Source organism: Lactuca virosa, chromosome 4 (assembly GCF_052849685.1).
Source record: "Lactuca virosa cultivar CGN04683 chromosome 4, Lactuca_virosa_CGN04683_v6, whole genome shotgun sequence".
Classification (NCBI taxonomy): domain Eukaryota; kingdom Viridiplantae; phylum Streptophyta; class Magnoliopsida; order Asterales; family Asteraceae; genus Lactuca; species Lactuca virosa.
The window spans coordinates 238868756-238878530 of NC_136429.1; positions in this window are offsets into that span (position 1 = coordinate 238868756).

The window sequence follows — 9775 nt, forward strand, 5'->3', positions numbered from 1 at the left end:
TATCTGACCTGCTGAATCTGCTCGGTCGTCTTCAATACTATGTTCGTGCTGCCCATCATCCTCTGCCCCACTTATCCCCAACAAATAGGAGTCCGACACCTCCTCCCATACAGGAGCTCGAAGGGAGGCATACCAATACTTGAATGATGGCTGTTATTGTAAGAGAACTCAGCCAATGGTAGGTAGGTGTCCCAACTTCCTCCGAAGTCCATGACAGATGCACGCAACATGTCCTCAAGCGTCTGGATCGTCCGCTCGCTCTACCCGTCTGTCTGTGGGTGATACGCAGTACTTAAATGTAAGCGCGTGCCCAATTCCTCATGAAATTTCTTCCAACACCTGGAAGTGAAACGCACGTCTCGATCTGACACAATAGAGATCAGCACCCTATGTCGTGCTACCACCTCTCTCACATAAATCTCTGCCAACCTCTCCGCAGAAGAGCTCTCACTTATAGCCAGGAAGTGAGCACTCTTCGTCAGTCAGTCCACAATTACCCAAATCGCGTCGACTCCACGTGCAGTCCCCGGTAATTTGGTGATAAAGTCCATCGAAATCTGATCCCACTTCCACTGGGGGATCTCCAGAGGCTGCAATGGACCATGTGGTCACTGGTGCTCTGCCTTGACCCGGCGGCAAGTCAAGTACCTCTCATCTATGCAAGCAACATCCCTCTTCATACAGGGCCACCAGTAATCTCTCTTCAGGTCCAAATACATGTTAGTGGCCCCGGGATGGATTGAGAATCTCGATCTATGCGCCTCCTTCATCAGGATATGCCGAGCTCCGCCCGTATAGGGCACCCAAACCCGCCCTCGGAAAGTCATAAGCCCTCGACTATCCGTCACAAACTTGGATACCTGTCCAATCACCCACTCCCTCTTGCGGTTCTCCGGTCTCACGGCCTCCGCCTAGGCCTCTCGTATGGTATCCAAAACTGGAGTCATCACTGTCATCCTCATACACACGTCTCGAATCGGGGTAATCTCTGATCTGCGGCTCAGGGCGTCGGCTACCACGTTAGCCTTGCCTGGGTGATACAAGATCTCACAATCATAGTCTTTCACTACGTCCAGCCACCTCCTCTGACGCATATTCAGTTTGGGCTGATCCATAAGATATTGAGGGCGAACACCACCGTCCCCAGCTCTAGATCGTGGGTGGGATACCTCACCTCATGAGGCTTCAACTGCCTCGATGCATATGCTATCACGTGCCCTCTCCGCATAAGCACCGCAACCAAACAAGATATAGACGCGTCGCAGTAAACCACAAAGTCCTCCATCCCCTCAGGAAGGGCTAACACCGGGGCTTCGCACAATCTCTGGCGAAGAGTCTCGAACGAGGTCTGCTGCTCGGGACCCCAAGTAAAAGTAACGCCCTTCCGGGTCAATCTGGTGAGAGGAACGACAATCTTGGAGAAATCTCTGATGAATCTCCGATAGTAGCCGGCCAATCCCAGAAAACTCCTGATCTCGGTGGGGGATCTCGGCACCCCCCAACTCATAACAACCTCAATCTTGGCCGGATCGACCAATATCCCATTCTGATTAACGAGGTGCCCCAAGAACTGGACCTCTCGTAACCAGAAATCACACTTGGAGAATTTGGCGTAAAGCCTCTCCGATCTCAATACTCCAAGGATCTCTCTCAAATGCTCCTCATGCTGCTCTCTGGATCTCGAATACACCAAGATATCATCGATGAACACAATCACCGATTGATCCAACATAGGCCTGCATACCCGGTTCATGAGATCCATGAACGCTGCTGGTGCATTGGTGAGCCCAAAAGGCATCACCACGAACTCGTAATGCCCATAACGGGTCCTAAATGCTGTCTTCTGAATATCTTCTTCCCGAACTCTCATCTGATGATATCCGGATCTCAAATCGATCTTGGAAAACCAAGATGCACCCTGCAACTGATCGAACAGATCGTCGATCCTCGGAAGTGGATAATGATTCTTGACCGTCAGCTTGTTCAACTCCCGGTAATCAATGCACATCCGGTGTGAACCATCCTTTTTCTTGACAAAAAGGATCGGCGCTCCCCAAGGCGAGATACTCGGTCGGATGAATCCCTTCCCCAACAGCTCCTGAAGCTGCGAGGATAACTCCTGCATCTCTGGCGGCGCAAGACGATAAGGGGCCTTGGAAATAGGCGCTGCTCCCGGAACCAAATCAATCCGAAACTTCACCTGCATCTCGGGAGGCACACCCGGTAACTCCTTGAGAAAAACATCCAGAAACTCACTCACTATCGGGACCTCATCCATAGATCTCGACCTCTCGGCAGCAACTCGCGTATCCATCACATACACCACAAAACCCTTACAACCCTGCTACAGACTCTGTCTCGCTCTGGCGGCCGAGCTAAATGCTGACCCAGACCGGGTACCCTCGCCATACACTGTAAGCACTCCCCCACTAGGGTCTCGTATGGTCACCAGCTGACGCTCATAGTCAATAACAGCTCCGAATCGACTTAACCAGTCCATGCCCACCATGACACAGACATCCCCCATCGCGATCGGTACCAGGTCTATCGGAAACTCGACTCCGAAAATCTCTATCGTGCATCCTCGGAAAAAATCAGTCGCAAGCACCGTATGCTCATCGACTATGGAAACTCTCAGAGGTCGACTCAACGCCACTCGTCGGATACTGATGTGATGACTAAATGCTAATGACACGAAGGATCGACTCGCACCCGAGTCAAATAACACCAAGGCAGGTACAAAACTTACAAGAAAAGTACCTATGTATAACACAATATAAGCACAAAATAACTCGAAATAAATAAGTAAAAGAACACATACCGGCCACGACATCCGGTGCTGCGCGGACCTCCTCTGCTGTCAGCTGAAAGGCTCCCTAGCGAGCCTTCGGTGCCTCGGCCTTCGCTGGCCGACTCTCTGTAGCCCAAATAGCAGCAGGTACAGATCCCTGCGCTGATCCCTAAAGCAGCTGGGGACACTCGGCCTTCCGATGGTCGGTCTGTTTGTAGTGAAAATAGACTGCAAATCCCTTGGGGCAATCCCTCGCGATATGCCCCTCTTTGCCACACTTGTAGCAAACACCCGCTCGACACACCCCCTCATGAATCTTGCCGCACTTCCCACAAGTGCAGCTCTTCGGGCCTCCAGATCTCGAATCAGCGGGCTTCGCCCGCTTGGCTGCCGGTTGAGGCTGTGTCGGCCGCCGATCCCTCCTCTGAGACTCCGCCTTTTCTCTGGCCTGAGTCTCCAGCTCAATCTCCCTCTTTCGGGCATTTTCCTGAAGCTCAACAAATGACCAATAAGTCGAGTTCGCCACGAACTCGCGGATATCCCTCCTCAATATGCTCAAATATCAGCTCATACGTGCCTGCTCGGTAGACACGTGCTCGGGGCAGAACATCACCCTCTCATGGAACATCCTCGTAATCACCGTCACTGACTTTATCCTCTGCTTGAGGGACAAAAACTCCTGGGCCAACCGTTCCATCTCCACCGGGAGAACATACTCCTCTCGAAACTGTTGGATAAGGTGTCTAAGTCCATAACTATTTCTGGTATGTACTTGACCCGGTTTGGCATGGTCCATTTGGGTTGCATGACATCATGCACTTGGGTAGACTTAAATGAGAGAAATAACACTTATGGTTTATTGATATATTATAAGTTCTAATATATTATTTAATTAGTATTGATCAAGAATTAATTTAGAATTAATTTTGTGATCAAAAGGAGACTAATTAAATATATGGGCTAATTGTGTAATCATCCTTTTCTTCAATAGTGGGCTTGTAGTCCATGGTGTATTGAGTTGGGCTAAAATCCATGAGATGCTCCATGGATGCTCCATGGTTGTTTTGAACCCATGGATCCAAGAAATGGAAAGTCATGTCATTTAGGGTTTACATGGTGTAACCCTACTTATGACACACTATAAAAGGGATATGTTAGCTACCAAAATCGGCCACCAGAAAGAAGAAGAGGGCATAGCCGATTTCTAAGTGTGTTGCATTTCTCTCAAGGTTATTCCAAGTGTATTTGGTGTTGTGTGAAGCATTTGAGGCATCACATTTGGGGTGCTAGGCTCATAAGGATCTCAAAGGAATTCCAGCAACAAAAGGTATGTATCTCTTACTAGCTTTTAAGTTTAAAAGTTCCCCATGTATGCTAGATAGGTTATGAACCTTGGAAAATCAAATTTGCATGTATCATAGTTAAACATAGATCCAAGGTTTCTAGGGTTGCATTTACACCATAGGAGTGTTAGAATGCTCAAAACCCATAAGTGGTATGAGAGACTAGGCTTGTTTTCTTGCTATTTGATGCAAACTTGCTAAAAAACTCGAAATATTTGATGTCTGAACAGTGGACTCGCCGAGTCCATGGGGGGACTCGACGAGTCCAAGACAAAATTCATCCTACTCGTCGAGTAGGTTCTTGCACTCGACGAGTAGGAGGCTCTGACTGCAGATTTTTGACTTTTGCTGCTGGAAATGGACTAGAAACATTATCCTAAACTGTTTTGGTGTTTTAAAACTTGTTTTAGATGGTGTAATGGTTGTGCTAATCGATTTACAATGGCTAATATCTAAATTCCATGATTTATGTGTTCATATGATTCTTGAAATTTTGATATGAATACTCATGTTCTTATGAGTTATTGTTAGATCATAGGAATTACTTGTTAAATTGTTTAATGATTAATTCTTGATCAATTATGTGTTTTAATGGGATCCATAATTTGTCCTCAGGTTATGGATAACCAAAAGTCACCTTCTTTTAATGTCCATTTAAAACACATAAGTTACATAAAAGTGAAGAGTCTTCTCTTTTATGAACAATTAATTCATAAGTTATGAAATGAAAGGTTTTGAATAGTTTCAAAACTTGCCCTCAATTTTTGGAATTTGTAAAGTTGCACACACTTAAGAATACTTTAATTCCAAACCCTTAGAGTTTTAAAAGTTAAAATTCAACCCTTATACTATTATCACATTAATGGTTAATATTTATATATATGTATAAGATCAAGTCGTTTTACCGTTAGTAGGCCTCATTCACGAAGCCGGTCTATAAGGGGGGTATAAGGTTGTTGCCTATAAAATGGCAGCTTAATGCGTGTCCACTCTCACCCACCGCTTCCTTGATCGGTGGAGGGTCGTTAGTCGAACGGGTAGGACAATGACTTTAATTCTCATCAAAAGTATAATGATTATTATGAAGTAACTAAATGTTTTATAATTCCCAATCTTAGTTACTTTAGGAAAATGTGAATATGGTGCTAACCCATGAAATTCACACTTTGTACCTTACCAAGTCGTTGGTGGAGCGTGTGTGGGTAACCGACACACTAACTTGGACTAGTAAGGATAACAAAGGGTGACTTAATGTTTATCATAGATCGGTGGAGCGCGTGTGGGTAACTGGCACATTGATTAGGTGATAATATTAAGGGTACCAAGTGAATTTGCATGGTTATTCACACCTTGTTTTGTGATCCTCGGCATCCCAGTCACAAAACTTGAAGGGAACAATCGAGATTGAAACATGCCATTGAAAAGTTCAATGAATCTCAAAAGAATCTAGGAATTCAAAACCAATTAAAACCTAATAATAATTTATTTCGTTTTCGTGGTGGAAATTGGTGAATCGTCATTCACCTACCTTCAAATATGTTATGGCTTAGATTACGGCATCCCTCTTCTAAATTATAATATATTGTGTTGGGTCCTAGCCTTAATATTACATTTGGGTGTCTTATTAAGGACTCTATATATCTAATCTAAACTTGTTTTCTTCTTTTCAGATGTCTTCCAACAACAATGCTTCGGGCTCTAGCCCTACCGGCTCCTTCTTTCTCATGAACCTTTGTGGGAGAGTCATCTTCGATGGTACCAACTTTATGGATTGGATCTGGAACATCAGGATGGTTACTCGCTACGAGGACAAGGAATATGTCCTCGATAAGGAGCTGAAGGAAATCGATGAGTCTACTGCTACTCCCCAAGAGATCGTTGACTTTAGGACTCATGAGAGAGATGCCACCAAGGTGGCATGTATCATGATGGCCACAATGACAACCGAGCTCCAAAAGTCCTATGAAGACTTCTACCCTTTTGAGATGCACCGGGACTTGATGGAAAGGTACCATCAAAGTGATCGTCAAGAGCGGTATGAAATAAGCTCCTCCATGATAACAACCTGTATGAAGGATGGTGAGCCCATCACGGGCCACATGCAAAAGATGCAAAGGTATGTGGACCGTTTGCTGAAACTAAATGTGAACTTCCCTGAGGAGTTGGAAATTGACATCATTTTGCACTCCTTACCCTCGTGTTATGATCAATTCCGCATGACATACCACATGAACAAGGAGGAAGTTACCCTCAACAAGCTTCAAGGACTCTTGAAGACCGCAGAAAGTGGTCTTAAAGGTAAGTCGGTTGTTACTTCTACTCCTGCTCCTACAGCTACCCCTGTTTTGGCTATCGGGCAAGGCAAAGGGAAGAAGATGAAGACCCCTTCGAAGGGTACCAAGGGAAAGTCTCTTGAAGGCTCCTCATCTGGAACCAAAAGTGGTTCTATCACTCCTTCTGCCAACCCCAAAGATGCTGGTTGCTTCTACTGCCAGAATAAGGGGCATTGGAAGCGAAACTGCCCAAAGTACTTGCAGGATATCAAGGATGGGAAAGTGAAACCATCCCATGCAGGTATTTACACTATATTGTCTAATAACTCACCATATTCTAACTCTTGGGTCCTTGATACAGGTTGTGGTATTCACATATGTTCTGATTTGCAGGGCCTAAGAAGAAGTGAGGATGTGGAGCACGGGAAGATAAACCTAATCATGGGGAATAGGAAGGCTTCACTTGTTACCAAGATTGGAGTTTATACTTTGTTGCTAAGTAGTGGGTTAAAGTTAGATTTGAATAAATGTGTTTACTCGTCTGAAATGGCGAGAAATATTATTTCCTTTCATGGTTTGTACAAACAAGGGTTTACCTTTTATTTTGATAATCAATGTGGTGGTATTAATGCTTTCTTTAATAATGTTCTTTATTTTAAAGCATTACCTTGTGATGGTGTGTATGAAACTGTGTCAGTTGTAGATAACCTAGGAAATAATATGATGTGTATTGATTCTTCTACTAGCTTGGATAAAGCATCATTATGGCATTGTCGTCTTGGTCATGTAAGCAAGAAACACATAGGCCAACTCCAAAAGGATGGAGTCTTGGAGTCATTTGACCTAAAGTCAGATGATAGTTGTGAATCTTGTTTGCTTGGGAAGATGACAAAATCACCCTTCACTGGTACTTGTGCAAGGGGTAAGGGTTTGTTGGACCTTATACATACTGATGTATGTGGACCCTTTAGAACCGCCACAAGGGATGCTAATCGCTATTATGTGACTTTTACTGATGATTATAGTAGATATGGTTATGTCTACTTAATCAAGCATAAGTCAGAAACTTTTGAAAGGTTTAAGGAGTTTAAACAGGAAGTAGAAAACCAATTGGGCAGGAACATTAAGATGCTTCGATCCGATCGAGGTGGTGAGTATCTTAGTACAGAGTTCCTCGACTATCTTAAGGAGTGTGGGATTGTCTCACAATTGACACCTCCCAGGACACCACAGTTGAATGGTGTGGCTGAGAGGCGTAATCGGACTTTGTTGGACATGGTTCGCTCCATGATGAGTCGTGCTTCACTACCAATCTCTTTTTGGGGGTATGCCTTAGAGACTGCTGCCCATATCCTTAATCTAGTCCATACAAATAAGGTTGCCAAAACACCTCATGAGATGTGGACTGGGAAAGTTCCTAATTTGGACGACATCAATATTTGGGGTTGCGAGGCTTTCGTGAGACGCGAGACTCAAGATAAGCTCGAACCTCGAAGTGAGAGATGTATTTTCATCGGCTACCCACAGAAATCCTTTGGTTACCTCTTCTACATACCCAGTGAGAATGTGGTCTTTGTGGCAAGAAGAGGGGTCTTTCGAGAGAGAGAGTTCATAAGCCAAGGAAACAGTGGGAGGCAGATTGACCTTGAAGAAATTCAAGAGTCAAGTCGTGAAGGAACCTCAGACACTAGCAATCAACTTGAGGAGGAAACTCCTGTTGAGCCAGCTGACGAGTCTGTACCTCTGAGGCGTTCCACAAGGGTTAAGAATGCACCTGAGCATTACTATGGTTTCCATATTACTGCGGAAGGTGATACATTTATCAGTGATAGTACACTGGTAAATCTGGATGAACCTAATAGCTTTAAGGAAGCCATGGCAGGCCCGGAGTCTGTTAAATGGAAGGAGGCTATGGATAGTGAGATACAGTCCATGTACGACAATCAAGTTTGGAACTTGGTTGACAATGTACCGGGCCGTAAGACAGTCGGGTGCAAATGGATCTTCAAGATGAAGACCGACATGGATGGTAAGGTGCACACTTATAAAGTGCGACTGGTTGCAAAGGGTTTTACTCAAACTCAGGGTATTGATTATGATGAAACCTTCTCACCAGTAGCGAAGATTAAGTCTATCAGGGTTATGTTGGACATTGGTGCATTTCATGATTATGAAATATGGCAAATGGATGTCAAAACCGCTTTTCTTAATGGAAAGTTGGCCGAGGATGTTTACATGAGTCAGCCAGAGGGTTTTTTCAGTGCGGAGTACCCTGATAGAGTGTGCAAGCTTGAGAAATCCATTTATGGATTGAAACAAACATCTCGCAGCTGGAATCTTTGTTTTGATGAAAAGGTCAAAGAGTTTGGCTTCTCGAGAAGCGAAGATGAGTCCTGCGTATATGTCAGAGTTAGTGGGAGTGTAGTTAGCTTTTTGGTATTGTATGTGGATGACATACTACTCATAGGAAATGACATCCCAACTCTGCAGGAGGTGAAGTCCTGGCTTGGGAAGTGCTTTGCTATGAAGGACCTTGGAGAAGCTGCCTATATTCTAGGGATAAGGATATTAAGAGAAAGGAGTAAAAGACTAATTGGACTTAGTCAGAGTACCTACTTGGATAAGGTGCTGAATAGGTTCAGCGTGCAGGATTCCAAGAAAGGAGATTTACCGATCCAGAGTAACGCCAAACTAAGTAAGACTCAGAGCCCGAGTACAGAAGTTAAGATAGCTGAAATGAGTCGAGTACCGTATGCTTCCGCTGTAGGCTCGATCATGTATGCTATGACTTGTACTCGTCCTGATGTGGCTTTTGCTTTGAGCATGGTCAACAGATATCAGGGGAACCCTGGCAAGGCTCACTGGACTGCGGTAAAGAACATTCGCAAGTATCTTTAGAGGACTAAGGACTGGGTTCTTATCTTCGGTGGGAGTGATGACTTGAGAGTGGTTGGGTATAGTGATGCTAGCTATTACTTGGAAAAGTTCCAAGCAGGAGACAGTGGCTGATTCAACTTGCGAATCAGAGTACATAGCAGCAAGCGAGGCGGTGAAGGAGGCAATATGGCTGAAGAACTTCATTGGAGACCTTGGAGTTGTACCAGCTATAAAGGAGCCTATGGAAATTTTCTGTGATAGTGAAAGTGCAGTTTCCTTAGCGAAGTAACCAAGGGATCATGGGAGATCCAGACACATCGACAGAAAATACCATTTCATCAGACATCGAATAGAAGGACTCCTCATGGAAAAGAGGGTATCATCAGATGAGAACCCAACAGATCCCCTCACGAAGGGACTGGGTAGGGTTAAGCATCTACAGCATGCGAGGCGTATCGGGCTGAAGGATGATATTAGTTTTACAGATTAGA